Genomic DNA, 22073 nt, shown 5'->3' on the forward strand with positions numbered 1-22073 from the left:
TACAAGGTCCTATTTTCTTAACATACAAAAAGTGCTTACAAATATAACAGAAGAAGATGAATGGCCTAATAGAAATGGGAAAAGAATTTGAATAGAATATTCAGACAATTCTTAAAAAAGAAGCGTACTGTACCAACAACCAATGAATCCTAGAGAAAAGCTTAGCCTCACTCGTAGGTAAGCAGGAAAGCCAGAGTGAGATGCCCTTGTTCTTCTAGGGCGTCTGTCACAAAGGTGAATAAACGCCACCGCTGGCAAGGACCCGAGAAATCAGGCGTCTTGCCTAATATTGGTGGGTGTGGCGTTGGTGAAAGTTTCCGAAAGAGCAATTAGGCTCCAGCTGTGCTCTGACTCACAGATTTCGCATCTAGAACGTTGTCCTCTTGTTATCCCCGGTGAATTCGCAAAGACACTTTACGTGAAGAGTTTCTAGCAGACACTCGATGGAATACGACTCAGCAATAAAAAGTGGATGGTCTGAACCGCACAGACCAACGCTGAGTGAAACAAGCCACCCAGAAAAAAGGAGACGCGGTATGATTCTATTCATATGAAGTTCTAAAAAGGGCAAAGTAATCTATGGTATTAGAGGCCAGAATAGAGGTGGCTCCTGCGGGGCCTGAGGGGTCTTCTCCTTGGCGTCCTTCATCTCTATCTGAGCGGGAATTTCACAGATGCACACATATGTGAAAATACACTGAGTTATTTCCTTAAGATCTGTACTCTTTATTATACGCAAATAATACCTCAATTTTACAAGCTACTTTTACTGTGAGCATATGTCACTATATATACATACAGAAAACATAAGATATAAAAAATATCACAAAAGACAAGCTATAAATATATTTTTACCATGAGCAGATATTACTTTCATATATATATGGAAAACACAATATGTGAGGAAAATACAAGACCAGACTCTCAAAAGAGTATCTCGCCCCCTCGGTGTGCAAACTGGTCCCCTCACTGGGCCGGGCCTCAGGAGGAATCCACAGCGCCCCCCCAGCCGGCCCCGCTCCTCCGTCTTGCCTCCCCTTCCTGGCACTCGGCCACCAGCTTCGGGGCGAGAGACGTTTCTAAATCCTTACACTTGAGAAACTGTGAGATCAAAAGGAATGCCTGCGTGTGTTTCTAGAGGCCTCGTCCAGGGGCAGGACTCGGCCGGGGCGTAACTACATCTCCAGCCGCACGACTCTTGCCAAAGCCTGAAGGAGAGGGCTCCGGGGGGTTGCTGGGCGGCGTCCAGCCCGTCGGAGGAGGTTTCCTGGACCGACGGCAGTGGGAAGGGCAAGAGGGCTCAGGAGGAAGCCAGGCAAGGCCCCAGCTGTGAGAAGACAAAAATGACTTTTCCGGCTGTTGACTTTGCAGCTGCAAGGGCAGTCCCCAAGGGGTCGGGGAGGCGGGGTGCCCACAGCTGTGCGCCCGGGCGAATGTCACCCCCCCCCCCCCCCCCCCGGCCCGAGGATGGATAGCCAGGAAAACGGGGTCGGGACTGCGGTGGCGGTTGTGGAGTGCGTCCTGTCTCCCAGGCTGTCTCGCTGGTTAGGTAATCAGCGGGTCCACTGCTTGATCCAGGGGGAAGTGGGCCAGCAGGAGGGAAAGGAAACCAGCAGAAGCTGTCCCAGGGAAGCTCGGCTCTCGTCACGGGATGGGCTCCGGGCTCCTGCCGCGGCCCAGGTGACGGCTGTTTCTTTCCTGAGTGAAGCCACAAGCTCTCCAGGCTCGGAACAAGCTCAGGGATGGTGAGGACCGCCTGGCACTTTGTCATCCGCTGCATCCTCCAGCCGGCAGCCAGACCGTCCACATAACACTTTGGGGGCCAGGCCGGGAGCATCTCCTCTTCTCGACGGAGGGGCAGCTGAGATGCAGGGTGCTTGCAGGCCCCTGAAGACACAGCGCTGCAGAGAAGGCCAACGGCCCCCCCCCCGCCCATGCCTACTCCCTGAGACCCAAGGCCAACCAGACAGAGGCCCAGATGCTACACGAAGCTGGACACTGAAGGGACAGACAACAGAGGGAGCTGTGACATAGAAAAATTACCCGTCATGACCCATGAGAAACTTAAAATGCTCTCTGAGCCAGAGCTAGCTCATGGATTTTGACTCAAGTTTAACAAATATAATAGATTTTTAGGGGCCAGCCTCCTGGCCGAGTGGTTAAGTTTGCAAGCTCCACTTTGGCGGCCTGGGATTTGCCGATTCGGATCCTGGGCACAGACATGGCACCACTCATCAGGCCATGCTGTGACAGCGTCCCACATAGAAGAACTAGAATGACTTATAGCTAGGATATACAAGTATGTACTGGGGCTTTGGGGAGAAAAAAAAAAGAATAAGATTCGCAACGTATGTTAGGACCAATCTTCCTCACCAAAAAAAAAAAAAAAGTTGGTAGATATTTCAAATGCCAGGTTGACCAGCTGTGCCCATTTGCTCAGGATTATCCTGGTTTTAGCACTGAAAGTCCCTCATCCTGGGTGTATTCGTTTCCGAGGGCCACTGTAACAAATTACCACAATCTGGAGGGCTTTAATACAACAGAGACATATTGTCCTGAAGGCCAGAAGTCTGAAATTGGGGTGTTGGCAGGTTGGTTTGTTCTGGAGGCGCTTCCAGCCTCTGGGTTCACAGCAGCCCTCGGCCTGTGGACACATCACTCCAACCTCTGCGTCCACCATTAAATGGCCTTCTCTCTGGGTCTGTGTCTCGAGTCCCCCTCTCTTTTCTCCTATAAGGACTGTTATTGGATTTAGGGTGGGCCTAAAGCCAGAGTGATCCCGTCTCGACATCCTTGACTTAATCACACCTGCAAATAGGGTCACATTCCCACGTCCTCAGGATTAGGACTTGGACATGCAGGGGACACAGTTCTTCCCTCTACCCTGGAGACTCCTCGGTCCCAGAGAAACCGGGACAGTGGGCACCTATCCCCCTCCCACCCCCTCCCCTGCCCTTGTGCACCCAGCCCCGCGCAGAGCTTGCCCAGCAGGCAGAGAAGGTGGGGGGTCCTGACCCCACCCTGTGCTCACTTCAGGAGGTGGACACCTTGCCACTGTCGCTGGACAAGGCCCGGGCGGCTAGTCCCTGGGCATAAATCCCCGCCTCCGATTCTGGGGGTGGAGAGACAGAAGAAAGCCCCCTTACCTGGCTGTGAGCATTTGGTAGTCCCCTTCTTGGGGTGGGAGACCCGTGGCTCCCGCATCTGTGGCCTCTCTCCTAGCTCTGTTCCCCTCTCTGACATATACTGTGCCATACAGATGGTCCCCGACTTAAGACGGTTCAACTTATGGTATTTTCCAACTGTGATGGGTTTATCAGGACATAACCCCACTGTGAGTCAAGGAAGATCTGTAATCTACTCTTTCGCCTTCGACTCCACAAGTTATCTTGGGGGAGGGCATCTGAGAACATAATAATAACATCTGACATTTGCCGAGGGCCAGCTCCACACCAGGGACTTGCTCCCTCAATCCTGATGTCACCCCAAGCGGCATCGACTGCTGGTTTCCAGGGGCTGAAGGGAGCGGGGATCGGGAAGTGACATGCTAATGGGCACAGGGTTTCTTTTGGGGATGGTGGAAATGATTGCAATGATGGTTGCACAACCTTAAGAATATACTGAAATCCATTGAAGTGTACACTTTAAAATGGTGACTTTTATACATGTTTTATACGTGAAGTGTGCAAGCAAAATAAAAGGTATCTGTGGGCTGGTTCCCCCTGAGAGCAGCAGTTTTCATCCTCCACACTAAGCAGGACCCCCACCCGCACTGGGTCTCGTTGCTGACTGGACTCACTTTTTCTTGTTCCCACTGTAGGACGAAAACGTGCGGTGGAATTCCCTGATAAATACTGAGCTGCTGGTGGGCAGGCAGCAGCCAGGCTTTTTGGGAAGCCCATTAGCACTCGATACCAAGAACAGCAGAACTTACTATATCTTTTGATCCAGAAACGTACCCTAAGGCAATAAAACAAAAGTTTTACATACAAAGATGTCCATCACAGCATTACTTATACAAAGTTAAAATAACTGGAAATAATCTAAACAGCCAGCAACAGGGAGTGGTCAAATCAATCAGAGGATGTCGTCAGGGAGGACTCCGGCCTCCACCACCCGCACTGTGTCATGTGGGCAGAAGAACCGCCCCCAAAGATGTCCACGTCTTAACCTCCAGAACCTGTGAATATGTTACAGCTTCCACACGTGATGAAGTTAAAGACCTTGTGATGGGAGATGATCCTGGATTATTCAGGTGGGCCCAGTGTAATCACGGCGGTCCTCAGACGTGAAAGAGGAAGGGGGAAGGGTCAGCGTCAGAGGAGGAGATGTGAGGACGGAAGCAGAGGTCAGAGAGAAAGCGACAGAAGATGCTGCACTGCTGCAGGCAGGAAGGAGCCGCCAGCCGAGGAACGTAGACCGTCTGAAACTGACAAAGACGAGCAAACATTCTCCCCGGGAGGATCCAGAGGGGACCAGCCCGGTCGACATCTCAATTTTGGCCCGGTGAGACCCATTTCAGGCATCTCACCTCCAAAACTGTGAGATAATACATTTGTCTTGTTTTAAGCCGTTAAATTCGTGTTAATTTGTTACGGTAGCTACAGGAAACTAATACGGCAAGTTATTTGATCTCTCTAAGACTTAGTTTCTAAAGTGGATATAACAATTTCGCCTGCTTCTTGGACCAGTGGAAGGCAAGGATTAAACAAGGTCATCTCTCTAAAGTGTCCCCAGCACGCAAGTGCTCAATAATGACAATTCTCCGTGACAACCGTACAATCATGAAAAGTGATGTTTATGAAGAATTTGTCTTTACGGGGAAATGCTCACGATGTAACGTCAAATGAAGAAAGGATAAAGATTGTCTCCATATATCGTCTACGCAAAGAGCAAGGAAGAAAAACTTATATAAACATGTTCATATGGCTTTTTTTCTGGATGATCTTTATTGTATCTAAATTTTCACATATTTTCTATGGAATACGTTTTACTTTTATAATCAGTAAAAATTTGTTTTACAAATGGAGCCCCTGGCACCCCTTCCTGTGGGGGTCTCTGTCGATGGCCACAGCTGCCCACGTACAGCTGACCCCAGGGCAGCAGTTCGACCCCTTCCTCACACTATCCCCCGTCCTCTCCAGCTGGCCGGCCCTGGGAGTCTGAATCAGGCCTCTTGGCCCCCAAGCCACCCTGCTACTGGCATTCCCCCTTTGCCAGCCTGGTGGGGGCTGTCCCTGCTCTGGGCCCTCCCGCCAGCTCCCAGGGCAAGAAGTGCAGCCATCGTATCACTGACGCAGCCCAGCTCCCCGGAGTCACATGGTCAGGGTCTCCACTCATCTGCCCTGGACAGGCATCCCCGCTCTGTAACTTTCCAGAGGGCCAGCCCGCTTCACATTCAAGGTCAATTAGTAACATCAGTAGCTGGCCCTCCTGAATCCTTGAAGCCACCAGGTGAGGTCGCACGATTAGTGTGTCATGCCCACTTTGCAGGGAGGAAACTGAGGCTCCAAACACCGAGAGGAGCTCCCTAGAGCCACATGCCAGGACTCAAATCCATCTCAACTCCTGCCAAAACCCGACCTCGACCTCCAGAACGTACATTCTGCTCCCCTGGGCCGGCATTCTGCAGGCCGGTCACTTTCCATCCATGTCCCTCTGCCAGCTCTGCTCACATGGCCACAGCATTGGGCTGGGGCCCTGCCAGGTGACCCTGGGTGTCCTGCTCTCTGCCACCACAGACCACAGCTGGGCCTTCCCTCTGGGACTCTGGAAGGCCAGCTCAGATCTGTCCTCTCTAAACCCATGAGTTGTCCGTGTGGTTTTGTGGTATATGGTCGCCTGACTGGTGAGCTCCTGGCTTCTGCCTTGAAATCACCCCATTTCCTTTGCCCTCCTCACTTCCCAAAGCCACTTCCTCCATCCCGGGCCATGCTGGCGCCAGGCTGGGAGGTTCCGGGAGGCACGCGAGGGCCTCTGTCCCCAGTCTTCCCACTCCAATGGTCTCATGTCCATCATCCCACGGGGGACAGCCAGGACCCCAGGCTCAGGCTTTGTGCTCCCCAGATTGCCTTGTAACTTATTATTTTAAAGAAAATTAATACAAAATTAACACACGCTCCTAAGTGAAAAAAGCCAGACACAAAAGCCCACATATTTTATGATTCCTTTATATGAAACTTTCAAAATAGGTAAATCTACAAAAAATAGATTGGTGATTGCCAGGGGCTGGAGGTGGGGGGGGGCGTACAGGGTCTCTCTTTGGGGTGATGGGAATGCTCTGGAACCAGGTGGTGGGGATGGTTGTACAACGTTGTGAATGTACTTAATGCCACTGAGATACACACTTCAAAATGGTTAAAATGGTAAACATTATGTATACTTTACCACAATAAAGAAAATAGTGCATACACTGTGTAAACATTTCAAAAAGATAAAATGTGAAAGGAAATAAAAGATCCCACCCTTACCAGCTCCACCTTCAAGTTCACGCCCTTCCAGACGCTTTTCGGGCTTGAAGAGCCAGAAGGAGAGAGAGGCACAATTGTCAGGGTTTTTTGTTTTTTGTTTTTTGTTTTTTGTTTTGAGGAAGATTAGCCCTGAGCTAACATCTGCTGCCAATCCTCCTCTTTTTGCTGAGGAAGACTGGCCCTGAGCGAACATCCATGCCCATCTTCCTCTACTTTATGTGTGGGACGCCTGCCACAGCGTGGCTTGCCAAGGGGTGCCATGTCTGCATTCAGGATCGGAATGGGTGAACCCTGGGCCACCAAAGCGGAACATGCACACTTAACCATTGCACTACCAGGCCGCCCCCTGTCTGGCATCTTAAACGCAGCTCTGCAACTCAACCCCCATCCCAGGCACTCTTCCTGCGTGCAGACGATGGGATGTGGTACGGGACGTGTCCCCTCATGTGGATTATCATAATCTCTTCAACAGCCCCCATCCTGAGCATCAAGGTCGTTTCCCACTTTCTACTTTCTGCAGCCCTGCTGCAGTAACCTTCCTGGAGGAGGTGTTCCTAGAAACGGAACTGCAGGGTTAAAGGGTGTCTTAAATTTCAACAGACACAGACCGCTCGTCCCCTAGGTGGCCTGCACCTGTTGACGCTCCAACCCACAGCTCAGGAGCGGCCTCAGACCCACGTCCTCACCACCACCGGTCTTTAAACTCGTCTGTGCCCATTTTTTAAATTGGTGACAGTCTGATGGGTGAAAACAGCATTGATATTTTAATCTGCATTTATTAGATTATTACTGGGCTGGGGTCGTCTTTTCATGTATTTACTATCGGAACTTTTTGTTCTGCAAATTGTCTCTTTATATGTATGTGCACATTTTTCTCTTGGGCTCTATTTTTTTATTTCTATAACGAATAAAGTACTATAGGCATTAACCTCCTGTCCATTTACGTATGTTACATGTGCATTTTTCTCACTAACTTTTTATTACGAAAAATGTCAAACATACTGTAAAGTTGAAAGAAGAGCGCTGTGGACACCTGGGGGCCTCCACTGAATTCTCAGCATTTTGCCACATTTGCTTTATCGATTTGTTTTGCTGATTCGTTGGAAAGAAGTTGTAGACATGGATGACACCTCAGCATTAAACCCTTCAATATACACCCCGTGAGAACCAGGACAGTCTCCCATCTAACCGCCAAACCATTGTCACCCCAGAGAAAATGACAAATAATTCTTGGGTCTCATCTAATATCCAACGGAGATGCAAATTTCCCAGCTGTCCCCAAAATTTCTCTTTTTTGAACCAAGACCCAACCGAGCTTCAGCCCTGCGTTTGCTTTTTGACGCATCTGTATCGTTATTCATCTTTTTTATCCTAATGACTTTGCCCTTCAATGAGACCAAGTTGGGGGTTTCAGGAGAGTCCTGAATTTGGGGTTTGTCCACTTATTCTCCTGTGGGGTCACTTAACCCTTTCCAAGTTCACCCGTCTTTGCTATAAATGAGAACGGTGGCCCGCAGGCTCGATTAGACTCAGCTTAAATCTTCTCGGCAAGAATGCATCCTAGGAGCGTTATTTATCTTTTCCTTTGTTCTTGCTATTTTTTTGATGTATAGAAGTTTAAATCCGTCGAGTTTTTTCCTTTAATGGAAATGGATTTTTTATTATGCTTAGAAAAAACATTCCATGAGTAAACAAACTTATCTGTCCTATATTTTCTTCTCTGATAGCATTCTTTTTTTAATTTAACCGTTTATCCGTCTACTTTTTAAATTTTTGTTGATGTAAAGTGTACCACTTTATTATTTTTTTGCCTAAAGGATAACCAATTAGTCTGGTACCTTTTTTTTTTTTGAGGAAGATTAGCCCTGAGCTAACATCTGCCGCCAATCCTCCTCTTTTTCCTGAGGAAGACTGGCCCTGAGCTAACATCCGTGCCCATCTTCCTCTACTTTATATGTGGGACGGCTGCCACAGCATGTCCAGCCAAGCGGTGCCATGTCCACACCCGGGATCTGAACCAGCGAACCTGGGGCCGCCGAAGCGCCACCAGGCCGGCCCCAGTCTGGCACTTTTTATGGCCTAACCCATCCCTCCACACGCATGCTAATGTCATCACCGTCAGGGGCTCAAAGACCTCCCTTTGAGTTTCCTGTGCCAGCGTAACAGAGTACTAGAGACTAGGCAGCTTAAAACGACACAAATTTATTGTCATGGTTCTGGACACGGAAGTCCGAAAAGAAGGTGTCTGCAGGGCCACGCTCCCTCTGAAGGCTCCAGGGGAGACTTCCACGCCTCTTCCAGCTTCTGGGGGTTGCCAGCCTCTCCCAGTGTTGACATCTTGCGTAATTACAGTACAATATCACAACTGGGAAATTGCCATTGATACAATTCACAGACCTTATTCGTATTTCTCCAGTTTTACTAGTTTTCAGCTTTTAAGGGTATAGCTTACATACAATAAAACTTGTTGTTAGTGCGGTGTTGTTGATTCTGACTCCTAGCGCCCCGTGCACAGCAGAGCGGAAGCCCGCCTGGTCTTTCAGCGCCATCTTCCCACCTTCCAGGGCTCTATCAGACAGCGCTCCACTGCTGGGCAGAGGGTTTTCATAGCCGATTATTTTGGCAGTGGGTGACCAGGTCCTTCTTCCTAGTCTGTCTAGTCTGGAGGCTCCGCTGAAACCTGTCCGCCATGGGGGACCCTGCTGGTGTCTGAGACACCAGTGGCAGAGCTTCAGCATCCCAGCAACACACAGCCCCCACAGTGTGACAAGTGTCAGTTGGGGGGTACGGTTCCCTGACCAGGACGAGCCCAGGCCTCAGTGGTGAGAGCATCGAACCTTATCCACTAGACCACCAGGGCTGACTATACAATAAAATACGCTCATTTTAAATGGTTAGTTCTATCAGTTTGGGTAAATGTATAAAGTCATGCAACCACCACCATAATTAAACTTTAGAATCCAGAAGGTGATGGGGGAAAAGACCAGAAAGGAAGGGCCCCAGGCTTTTTACAAATGCCTTTTATATTTTTTCATTATGGAAGCAATACGCATTCATTGAGCAGACACGATTTTTAAAAATCAGCAAAAATTTAAGAAAATAACTTCCAGACACAGACGTAGTTGACAAACACGGAATCCTTTTGCATATATAGTTTTATAATCTGCTTTTTTAAAAACTTAACACATGGGCCGGCCTGGTGGTGCAGCAGTGAAGTTCGCAGTTCCGCTTCGGCGGCCCAGGGTTCATGGTTTGGATCCCGGGTGCGGACCCACCCACCGCTTGTCATGCCACGCTGTGGCAGGCATCCCACATATAAAGTAGAGGAAGATGGGCACAGATGTTTGCTCAGGGCCAGTGTTCCTCAGCAAAAAGAGGAGGATTGGCGGCAGATGTTAGCTCAGGGCTAATCTTCAAAAAAATAAATAAATAAATAACATATCTGACAGCCCAGGAAAAGTAAAAAAATTCTACAACATTTTTTATGGCCATCAGACATTCATGGTATATGGCTGTCCCACGAGAGGAAAAGGAAGTCCCCAAGATGGGGAAGAAAATTTCTGGGCCTACACCTCTGGTCCAGTTTGGGGAGTATCCTGCCAGAAAGTCCCCATGGGCCCTTCTGCAGTCACTCCTTGCCCCACCTCAGGCAGCCACCCATCCCATCTGCTTCCTGTGTTGATTCTTTTCTAGAATTTCTTCGGAATGGAAGCATATAGAACGCAGCCCTTTGTGTCCGGCTCCCTTCACTGAGCATAATGCTTTGAGACGCACCCAGGTTGTTGCGCTCGTCAGTAATCCCTTCTTTTTCTTTGCTGGGCCGGGATCCTACTTGGCTGTGCCAAAACTTGCTTATCCCTTGACCAGCTGCTGGGCACTGGGTTGCTTCCACTTTGGGGCTATTATGAATGACGCTGCTGCGAGCGTCCGTGCACGAGATTTGTGTGCACACATGTTCTCAATTCTCTCGGACAGATACCTGGAAGGATTTCCGGGTCACATGGTAAATGTATATTTAGCTTTTAAGAAACCGCCAAACTGACTCCCAGAGTAGCTGAACCATTTTGCATGCCCCCCCGGCAGTGTACGTGGGGTCCGGCTCCCCCACATCCTCATCAGCACTTGGTATTGTCAGTTTTCTCACTTGTAGGGACCCGAAAGGATGTGTGGTTTTAATTTGCATTTCCCCAATGAGCCTCGATGGGGGGCTCTTCCGAGGTGCGTGTTGGACGTTCTTAGGTCCGCTCTTGTGGCGTGTCTCCTTACATTCTTCCTCCCCACCCCTTTCTTTTTATTAGTCTCCCGTTTTATTACGTCGTGATCGGAGAATGGGGCCTGCATGGTTTCCACTTTTGGAATCTGATATTCTCTATGGGCAGAAACATCCAGTTTTACAAATGTTTGATGGGAAGTTGAAATGAAAATACAGTCTCAGGCTGACAGAAGGTGCAGAATCCCAACTCGGACCAGCTTGAGCCGCCCAGGGGATGTCTCAACCAGGGAGGCCCCGAGTGGGTCTTAATACTCTCGGCTTCTCTACATTTCTCTATTTTTCTCTATTTCTTGCTCTCCTTCTCCTTACCCCGTTTCTCTCCATGTGCTGGGCTCAGTGTCTCTTCTAACAGATGCACTTACGGAGGGCAGGGGGGCATTACGACATCCCTCCAGAGGAAGGAAGACCCCCTGCAGGGTTCAGGCAAATGCCCGGGGAGGGCTGTAGCTGCCCCAGCTTGAGTCATGGCCGTGCCCAGGCCAGGAGCTGCGTAAGCTACAGGACGGATGCCCACCCCACCCCCAACACACACAACCACATGGAGAGGGCGAAGGTCAGCACTCCAAACAGGGGTGGGTGCTCTCCTAAGAAGCGGAGGGAGGGAGCCACACACCAAATACAGCCTGTCCCCGACGCCAGACTCAACATCGAGACATCAAGAGGGTGAGTCCGGGGCTCTGAGGCCGACCTGCCCCTGCGTCTGTGATTCCTCAGAAAGATGCACTCACGTCTCCGGTGCAACTGTACCCTTCTCAGATGCTCCAGCTCCAACAGTTCTCACCTGCTGCATTTCAATGCTGCCCTTCCTGGATTAAAATTTGTGAAGAGAAAAACTTGATGGGCTGTCAACTTTATTAAGATGCAATGGCCTTCATTGTCCTGTTTCATGATTTTTTTTTTAATTAAACCAGCACCTCTTCACTTTTCTTCTTTCTCATTGTTTCTCCCTCTCTTAATCAAAAAGTCTGTTCTTCTCAAGTCTGCCCCCACCACCCACTTGTCCGAATTTGTGTCTGAGTTCAGAAACGCTGACTGTAACAGTAATACGCGCTCATCACAGAGATTTTGGAAAACACAGAGAAGTATAAGAAGGAAAGAAAAATTAACTTTAATCTCACATTCCAGTGATAGCTCTGCAGTATTTGTATTGTGTCTTTCCACTCTTTTTTCCGTGCACATATGCACAGGGATTTTCATAATATTGAGACCACACAGAACATATTTCTATAATCTGCTTTCTTCATTCAACATTACACACGGTTTCTACCCCGCCATTTAAAAGATCTTTTAAAACTTGAATTTTAAGGATTGCAAAGAATTCCCTTGTATGAACACACCACGCTCTACTGAAGTCAGCTGCCTGCTGATGGACATCGAGCTGTCTCCAATTTATTTATAAGCTCTACTGCAGTGAACACGTCGGTACATAAATAAATCTTTCTGTGCATCTCTGATTATTTTTTTATTTCCTCAGGATCTTCCCTAGGTGTGGAATTACCTAATAAAAGGGCATGAGTGATTTCCAGGATCTGGAATCACCTGGGGAAATTGCTTTCCAGAAACACTGAAGTCATTTACACTCCCACCCCCGGTGCCTGAGTGCCCATTTCCCTGCGTGCTCCCCCAAATTTTCCCAGGGCCTTTTAAACTGATTTTTAATTTAATTGAGGACTTGAGGGTTTAAAATCACAATACGCTCTGTCTTGGGATGAATTTGCCCCACGCATGTCTTCAAACTACTCATTTTTATGGGTAAGGCTGGGGTCCCAGTTCTGTGCCAGACTTTGTGGCAGATACAAGGACTCACCAATTTCATTCGTGCCCTTGGGGATCTATCCCCTGATGGGAAGGAATTTAAACCAAGAAACAATTAAGAATAACATTTACATTAAATAAACCAAGAAACCCACATTTTCTTGCCGGAGGTCATCAAGCTGGAAAGACCTGAAGGAGCTGCTTAAAGTGCGAAGGGACGTCTTGTGCACCTGCTGTAAGTTGCAGCAATTCTTCCCAGGGGGCATTTTGGCAATTCATGTCAGACTCACAAAAATGCTTGGATGTTTTCATGGGATTTTCAAACTGAAAAGAGAGATAGACTTTGATCACAGGAATCATGCTGATGAAGCTACAAGGAAACAGGCTGGCATGCACGCTGGCCTATATTGCCCCCTGGTCTATACTGCCCCCTGGTAAATACAGTCCCTCTGGTATATACTGAACCCTGGTATATACTGCCTCTTAGTATATACTGACTCCTGGTATATACTGCCCCCTGGTATATATTACCCCCTGGTAAATACTACCCTCTGGTATATACCGATCCCTGGTATATACCGCCCCCTGGTGTATACTGATCTGACACCTGGCAGAAACTGCCTCCAGGTATACTCTGCCCACTGTTATACACAGCCCTCTGGTGTATACTGCCCCCTGGCATATACTGACCCCTGCTATATACTGCCCCCTGGTAAATACTGACCCATGGTATATACGGTTTCCTGGTAAATACTACCCCCCTGGTATATACTGATCCTTGGTAAATACTGCCTCCTGGTGCACTCTGCCCACTGATATATACTTCCCCCTGGTATATATTGCCTACTGGTGTATATTGCCCCACCCATGGCATATACTGCCCTCTGCTATATACTGACCTGTGGTATATACTGACCTGTGGTATATGCTGACCCCTGGTATATTCTGCCCACTGATACATACTGCCCTGTGGTATATACAGCCCCCTGGTATATATTGCCCTCTTGGAATATATTGACCGCTGTAAAGACTGTCCCCTGGTAAATACTGACCCTTCGTACATACTGACCCCTGGTATATACTACTCTCTGGCATATACTGCCACCTGGTTATACTGCTCCCTAGTTTATATTTCCCCCTGCTAAATACTGTCCCCCTGGCATACACTGACACTTGGTAAATACTGCCGCCTGGTATATGCTAATCTCCAGTATATATTGACCCCTGTATATACTGGTATTTACTGACCCTGGTGCAGAACACCCCTGGTACATACTGTCCGCTGGTGTATGCTGTCTGGTACATACTGTCCCCTGGCACACACTGTCCCTCTGTCGTGCTGTCCCCTGGCACACAGGGCACCTGCCATCCATCTGCAGGGCCCATGGCAGTACATGAACTGCTTGTACCATCGTCTCAGCAGTGGGACCCCGGACCTGGCATCTTTCTCCTCCAGGTGAGGCTGATGTGTGTTCCGTGTGCAGTGGAAGCTTTAGGGGTGAGCCTCAATCTGCCAGCTGCCTCTCCTGCCGGTGGTCAGGTGGCCTCCAATGAGCCCGATGGATGAGCACGGCTCAGTCCCAACACTTATCCTAGAGGCTTCTAAGCCTCTCCTGCCCCAGCCCCCCCGTACCCCGAGTCCCTCCCCAGCCAGCTCCACCTTTGAGTGGCAGGCAGGACCTTCTTCACTCAGTCAACAAGTTTTCGAGTCTATGATGTCCCAGGCCAAGACTGCTCCAGACAGCGAGGCCACCGCAGTGAACCAGCCAGACCAAACTTGCTGGCCTCTCGGAGTTCAGGGCCCAGCCGCGCTGGCCACACAGCTTTACAGCGAGCCTTGCATCAGGCAGTGTGAGTCCTGCTTGGTTCTTTTTGGAGATTGTTTTGGTGGTTCCAAGTCCTTCGCATTTCCCTACAAATTTTAGAATTAGCTAGTCAATTTCTTTCTTTCTTTTAAGCACATTGAGATTTCGATTGGGATTGTGTTAAATCCTTGGGTTGATTTGGGGGGAATCGACATCGTAAAAACGGCCAATCTTCCAGCCCATAAATAGTCTTCTTTATTTAAATCTTCTTCAGTTTCTCTCAGAAACAAAGAAATCAGAATATATTGAGGGAGATCAGAGCCTAAATACTTTTATTATAGGAAAATCTTGTAAACTTTGAGTTTTAAAAAACAGATTAAACTATAAAAAAGATCAAAGTAATCCATGAGCTCACGGGGCCAGCCTGGTGGCGTAGTGGTTAAGTTCACATACTCCGCTTCGGCGGCCCAAGGTTTGTGGGTTCGGATCCTGGGCGCAGACCCACACACCATTTGTCAAGCCATGTTGTGGCAGCATCCCACATATAAAGTAGAGGAGGACTGGCACAGATGTTAGCTCAGGGACAATCTTCCTCAAGCGAGAAGAGGAAGATTAGCAACAGATGTTAGCTCAGGCCAATCTTCCTCACCAAAGAAGAAAAAAAAATAGATAACTCAGGAAACAGTACTTTATATAAACTTGTATACACACAAAGTAAAAAATTCCAAACAGTCACATGGCCATAAACTGACCATTAAAACGCTCTTCCCTTCCCCCAAAGATTATCCATGTTGTGGGTATCCTTTCGGAAAATTTGTATACACCTACCAGCACACAAATTCCTTTTGGTTGCACAACAGAAACAATATCATATACATTTGTAGACGGTTAAACAGGGGACCCCAAAAAGACGTGTCCAAGTTCTAACCCCCGGTCCCCGTAAATGTGACCTTATTTGGAAATGGGGTCTTTGTAGATGCGATTAAGTTAAAGATCTCAAGAGGAGACCGTCCTGCGCTTAGGGTGGGCCCCAAATCCCAGGACTGGTGTCCTGTAAGAGAAAGGAGAGGGAAGTTCGAGACACAGGGAAGAAGACCGAGCAAAGACAGGCAGAGGATGGAAGGGCGCCCGTGCCCAGGGCTGCCCACTATTACAGGCAACGGCCCGCAGGAGCCAAAAGAGGAAGGGTCCTTCCCCAGAGCCTTGCCAAGGAGCGCAGCCCTGCCGCATCTGCGTTCAGACTTCCAGCCTCCAGAACTGTAAGAAAATAAATTTCTGCCGTTTTAACTCACCAAGTTAGTAGTAATCGGCGTGTGGTGGCAGCTGCAGGATACACGTGCAATATTGCTCCACACTCAGATGTTTCCACGTAGTAACACACCACCTCGGAGAGCCTATGTGCCCACTTGGCTGGTTATCGTCCCTGATTGCTCAAACACTCATCTAGGAGTTTCTGTGAAGGTGTTCTGTAGCTGTGGCAACATCTGCAGTTGATTGCAAATTCAGATTATCCTGGATAATCTGGCGGGTCTGATCCCATCCGTTGAAAGACCTTGAGAACAGAACCGAGATTTCCCAGAAGAAGAAGAAATCCCACCTATAGACCACAGCCTAGCTGCCCAGAGTCCCAGCCTGCCCTTCCTGACAGCCAGCTCTATGCCTTCCAACTTGCCCAGGCAGCCCCTGCAAGAGCAAGAGCCAATTCCTTGCAGTAACTGTCTCTGTGTACTGGAATGTCTGTTATCGGTTCTGCTTCTCTGGAGGACCCTGACTGATACAACCTCTGCCCCCAAATGAGGCTAGGGGCGCTGCTCTGTGCTTTCCCAGGCCCCGTACTTCCTTGCCCTCATTGAGCAAAGGCTCTGTGGTCATTGCTGGCTCAGGCCACTGCCCGCCCTGCTCCCAGCTCAGACCGTGCTGTCCTCTTCCCATGGCCTCTCCAGCGCAGCCTAACACAGTGTCTGGCAAAGAGCTATAAGGATTCGCTGTGTGAGTGGTTTCAGGACCGCTTCTCCATGCAAAATTCACCTTGCAAATTCCTGTCCGGGCGCGTCCTCACTATGCTGCCCCACTCCCCCTCCGGAAGGTGTGGGCACGCTGATGTGCCACCCAGGCATGTACGCTCCCGTCAGCCGCATTCACGACAGGCCATGAGCTTCTAGAAAGCAGCAACTGCAGCATGCCACTTGTAGTAAACCCACAGAAATAGGGAATGGTGACACTGACAGCAGCCCCTCTCACTTATGTAGCCAGGACATGTCAAATACAAGGTTTCAGCCTCAGAGAGGAATATCCTATAAAAACTCCTCGAAAGACAGTGGCCACCACTGTCAGCACATTATTCCTGTATGCTCCCGGAACCCAGCGAGGACATGCCAGGCCGAGGATTGAGGGCCGTGGCCACGTCCGTGCACTGTACGTTAAATTCACGGCACTCCAAGCAGTGTTTCGCCTCCGTGGTCATTAGGGACACTTCCCCTGCAGACCTGCGTCTCTCTCAAAGGCCAGCGGAGGAAGAAACTTGGTTTAAGCAAATGCTACTCTTTGCAGCAAGACCTAAACACTGGAACAACTTACCATCCATCCATCAGGGTCTAGTAATAAACTATGATACATCCGACTATGGAAAATCGTGGAGAAATTCGAAAGGGCAAGGCAGTTCTAGCCATTTGATGGGGCATAACCTTCGGGCCACATTGCTAGAGAAAAAAGCAGCGTACGGAACAGCGTGTAGCGCCATTTATGTGATCCAGAGAAACCAGCCGGCAGGTGCGCCAGGAGGAAACACTCCATGCGTCCTTGCTGGTTCGGGCACAGAACGCCCCTGGAAGGAAACGCAGGAAGTGCTAGCATTTGTTGCTTCCAAAGTGGAGAACTAGGCGGCTGGGGGTGAGAGGGAGGGAGGGAGGGACGTTTTTCAGTGCACATCAGTCTGAACCTTTTGAATTGGCATCCCAGGCATGCCTCACTCTCCTTGCTGAGCTGACAGCCACAAAGGCCAGTGGAGGTGAGGAGCAGAGCCTGGAGGTGGCGGTGCGGCTGCGCGGCTGCGTGGCTGGTAAGATGCTGCCCTGCATGAGCGGGAGACGGGCTCAGACACACTGCACCAGGACACTCCTTCCACCCTCTGGGCCAGCCCTGTGCTCACCTGCAAAGTGAGATTTTCACGGTCCCTTCTGGTTCTAACATTCCCTAACTCCAAAGGCAATTCCTTTGATTATCACCGAGATGTTCGCCAACAAGAAGCACAGAAAGGGGTTTTACAAATATGGATGTGTCCTTCGGACTTCCTGCTCTCTCACCAAAAAGCAGCAGGATTAAAGATGGAAATAAAAATCTCTTTTTTGTGTATGCCCTGAATGACATTTCTTTGTTTGGGTTCTTTTATTAAAGAAGTAACCCAGCTAATGAAGGGAGCGAAATAGAACATGCCTCTGATTTAGAGCAGGATTTGCAACGTGGTTCTCAAATCTTTCACTCCCGAAACACTGGGTTTACGGATGGTGCCCAGGGGATTTCCGGAGGATGCCCGAGATCGCCTCCAGCATCCAGGAGGAACAATTAACAAATTCATGAATGTGTACTCGTTTACCGCTTTGAATCCCCACACTAATTATTGCTTTTTAAGTAAGGGCTTCACCCTGGATTTTAGAACTTTGTACGTGTAAGTTATTTTTCAATTTGTGAAAATGATGCATTTCACACCGGAAAATTGCACTCATAAAACCGTTTTACACTCTTTAACAATCTGCACCAGGCAAAGGTCTTGAAAAAAAAAGCAGATGTGTGATGTGAAAAAGACGCGATTAATCTGTGTTAGCATACCACTGAAACCAGCTCGGCGTCAGGTACACTCAGAAATGCCCTAGACGGACTTACAATGCCCGGGGTTGCTAGAATGTGGGGACAGGCAACCCCATCGAACGGGGGTGGGAGGGTAAACTAGTGCAGACTCTCGGGGCACAGTTTGGCAACAGCTAACAAAAAAAGCAGATCCATGGAGCCTTCGCTGCAGGACCGAGGCCTGCTATTCCAGAGACGCCAGCACTCCGCACGGGCGGGGAGAAAGCCGTCCATTGCCACACTATTTCCAGTGGTGAGAAACCAGAACCGGGGACAGATGCGACTGCAAAATTAATAAATGACACCCTTTAAAACAAAAGCCTTATGCCATGGGGATCCCCCACAGGGGCCACAGCCTGGTCTCCAAAGCAACCTCATAGAGGGGTCGGTTAATGGCCCGTTTCCCACCTCCTGTAACCGTGTTCCTTAACCTCCTCGGCCCCCAGGATCCTCGGGGCATCCAGCCGGTGCAGGTCGCTCAGGACTGTGCGGTGGGCTAGGCACCCTGGGGCGGGTCCCAGGAGCTAACAGGCCGCCCGCTGGGGTCCACCCTGGAGGGCCTACTGAGTCCTGCCTGCCCGCCCCCACCAGGCACACACGGGAACCGGCAGGAATGGGCGCCATGGCCACGTGACCTGAAGCAGTTGAGGATTCCTCTTCCTCATCTGTCAAACGAGGGCTGGGACAGACTGCTCTTTGTAAGAAGTGCTGGAAACAGCGTGAGACGCCGAGGCCCCCGGGGTCGTCGGGGTCGGGATCTCTCGGGTGGGGTGAGGGATGGCTGTTTGCACTCCGAGCCCACGGGACTCTTAGGCAAACGGAAAGCTTGAGAACTCGTGCACGCGCCCTACCTGTGCTTATTTTCATTTGAGTTCTGATACATAAACACGGTGTGTCACGTATATATAATATTTATCCATTACATACACAGAAACAGCATCACATAACACGGCCAGCCTGTAAGGAACACCTCAGTCTTACAAATGGGAGGGGACAAATCATCACATTAAGCACGAAAGACGGTGCAGTGTGTGATGTCTCCTGAGGTTAGCCCACCAGACTGTTGGGGCGTCTGATGATAGCTCCCCCTTTTAGCCAGCTCTGATTGCAGCCAAGAGACAGCATTTGTAGAAAAACTCATAGCTGCCCTGAAACCGTTTTGTGAGACGTAGCGAATGTTATTGGGTTTTAACTGCCCAAGTTGATGGATGGAGGGGCGCTGGTTTCATCTCAATTCCTGACTTTTCCATCGACTTGAGGGTGACCCCGTCACGTCATTTTTTGCCTCGGAATCTTGGCTTTTCGGTCCACAAGAGCAGCATGAAAACATTTATCCCTTATTAGCGGTGTTTCAGATATTAATGAGTTATTATCTGTCATTGGCATTGTCACTCCCATAGAAAGAAAGTGGCATTAAATGAAGTATTTATTCTGAATCTACTCTTGTATGCCCGTACCTTTAGTATCTTTTTTTGTACATGTTTTAAATAATCTCACATACAATAAAGCATAAATGGGAGTGTAGGTAAACTCTTCATGTTCCAGGACTAATTTAAGTAACTGTATAACTTTTGCTTAAAACATGTTTAGAGTGTATCCCCTGCATTGCTATGGACCTGTACTGGTCGGTACATGACTACAAGCTACATATGGCTATTTAAATTTAAGTGACTTAAAATTAAATAAAATACAAAATTCAATTCCTCAGTAGCACCAGCCACATGTCAAGTGCTCACTAGCCCCAGATGACTGGCAACTAACGTGCTGAAGAATGTGGATGTAAGGCATTTCCACCGTCTCTGAAAGTTCTGGTAGACAGCCCTGCTGCTGGCTCTCCATACTAGAGTTAGTCATGCCTGGATGATGGCAAATGCTGAGTAACTATTTGATGAATGAATAAGAAAATAATTAGTTCTAACTTGTCGTAATAGTTCTTAAATGTGACAGTCAAAACAGAAGACAGAATCTGCTTTAACCCAAACCCATGTTTTGACACAACTGAATTAGCTGGAATTATTCCTCGCTTCTGCCTACTTCCAGTTTTGTTTTTAAGGAACACTTCCCAAATTTTGGATCATATCCTCACCCTATTTATCTGATCATTTCATTCTAGTCAAATCTGTCATATGTTTCTCCAAATAAATTATCTAAACATTATTTTACCCAAACTGGATGTTCACAGTTGGATAGACGATGCATGTGCCAAACCTGCCAGGAAACTGATTTTTTTTCCAATGGGCTAAGATCAAATTCTAGACAAATTTATTTCCTAGAGGAAGAAAGAATTCCTTTTTAAGCTTTCTTTAAAAAAAAATTAAGCAAGTGTCATGGGATACCATATTATCAGCAAGAGAAAACTAGAAACATCCAAGGCAACACCCTCACACCCAAGATGAATTCTGCAAGGAAAGGTGAGTTGAAACTGATCCAGCTATTTGTAGGATTACCATAAATACACCTTTCGCCTCAGCCCCACAATTTACTGCCTAGCTCCACAAGATAGGACACAAAAACAATTGGAGAGAGAGTGTAAGCAGTTCTCTGCACCCCAGCAGTGGTTCATCCCAAAACACGGGGTGCAGGCTGCAACCTCTCCCACGTGAGCAATCACCCCGCACCCGCCAGGGGAATCTTCCTTCTGCTCAAAACCTTTGCAGACAGTATCTGGGTCTGCAAATGTTACCCGAGTTTTCTCCAGGATATCAAATGAATGTAACGTAGTTAGCCGAAAAACTGAAGAACATGCCAGAAGTAGAAAGACGAGCTCCTGCAGTTCAGAATTTTCAACAGTAGGCCTTTCCGTTAAAATGACAACAAAAAAAATACATTTCTCCCGCTGAATCCTTTATAAATATGGTTTTAATGATCAAAATTACATTGAGACAGTCTCCTGCAACAAGAAACGACTTTTTTATTTGCTCAACAGAAAGAGTACTTTGCAGCTACGTTTAAGGGAGAAACAAAACCAGAAAATGAATTTTCATTGAGTTAAACTGTATTGATGCGAAAAAAGTTAAGTAATAATCTATAAACTCTTTTATTTAGTGTTTGACTTGCTCTGATTCAACATCTAAATAACTTAAAGTGGGAGTTGTTCAATGGAATACGGATCTTAACAGCAGAAAATGAAAGGGTAGCCTGCCAGCGATGACCCCAACAAGGACTCCAGGCCACCCCCACTTCTAAACGCGGTCCACTGTCCTCTCTGCCGCGGGCAACTGACCCAAAGGACACCGAGCGCCAAATCCTGGCGGGCCCATTAACGACTCAGTCCTAGGTTAGAACCCTCGCCTCCAATCTCGCTTCCACTCCCCACATTCATTTCCTCAAAATCGTGAAACCAATTAAGAAAACGTACAGTTGCTTTTCTCCCTACGTGTGCCCTAAAACTTGGGGGCTGGGTTCCACTTTTCGTAGCTAAAAGTAAGAACACGGAGCAGTTCGCGTTTTCAGTTGACGCATTTCCCTCTCTCGCCTTTGGCGGAAAAACGCTGGGCGGCTCCGTTTTCGCTGCCCCCTCCCCAGCACTTTGTCTCCCGTCCCTTCCCCGCCCCCCGGCCCGTTCTGCTCCCGCGCAAAATAGGACGAGCGCCGCGAGACCGAGGGGAGACCAAGTTCAAAAAGGCGGAGGGCGGACGGGCTCGGCGGGCCCCGGAGCAGCGCCCCTCGGAGGCGGGGGCAGGAAGCGGCCCCCCGGTCCCGTCCCGACTTCCCCCCTTTGGGTCAGAACAATGGCTTTTTGCCCGGAAAACGCGATTCGGAGGAGGCCGGGCGCGCCCCGGGGACCAAGCGGGGCTCGGCGGGCGGCTGCCAGGTCCGAAATCGCGAAGCGCCTCTATCCTCCCGGGGCCCCGCCCGCGCCTGGGGCTCCCCGCGTCCGGCCAGCACCCCCGGCCCGGCCCGGTCCGGCCCAGCCCCCGCGCACGG

General features: G+C 49.0%; 1 long non-coding RNA gene across 1 annotated transcript; it reads right to left on the minus strand.

Moving 5' to 3' along the window:
* Nucleotides 1-11797: 11797 nt before the first annotated feature.
* On the minus strand, nucleotides 11798-15661 carry LOC124247379 (uncharacterized). The gene is made up of 3 exons (XR_006890711.1): nucleotides 15596-15661; nucleotides 14159-14410; nucleotides 11798-12822 (listed from the first exon to the last, which is right to left on the minus strand). It is a non-coding gene; the product is annotated as an uncharacterized LOC124247379 (long non-coding RNA).
* Nucleotides 15662-22073: the final 6412 nt, after the last annotated feature.

Source organism: Equus quagga, chromosome 11 (assembly GCF_021613505.1).
Source record: "Equus quagga isolate Etosha38 chromosome 11, UCLA_HA_Equagga_1.0, whole genome shotgun sequence".
NCBI classification, from domain to species: domain Eukaryota; kingdom Metazoa; phylum Chordata; class Mammalia; order Perissodactyla; family Equidae; genus Equus; species Equus quagga.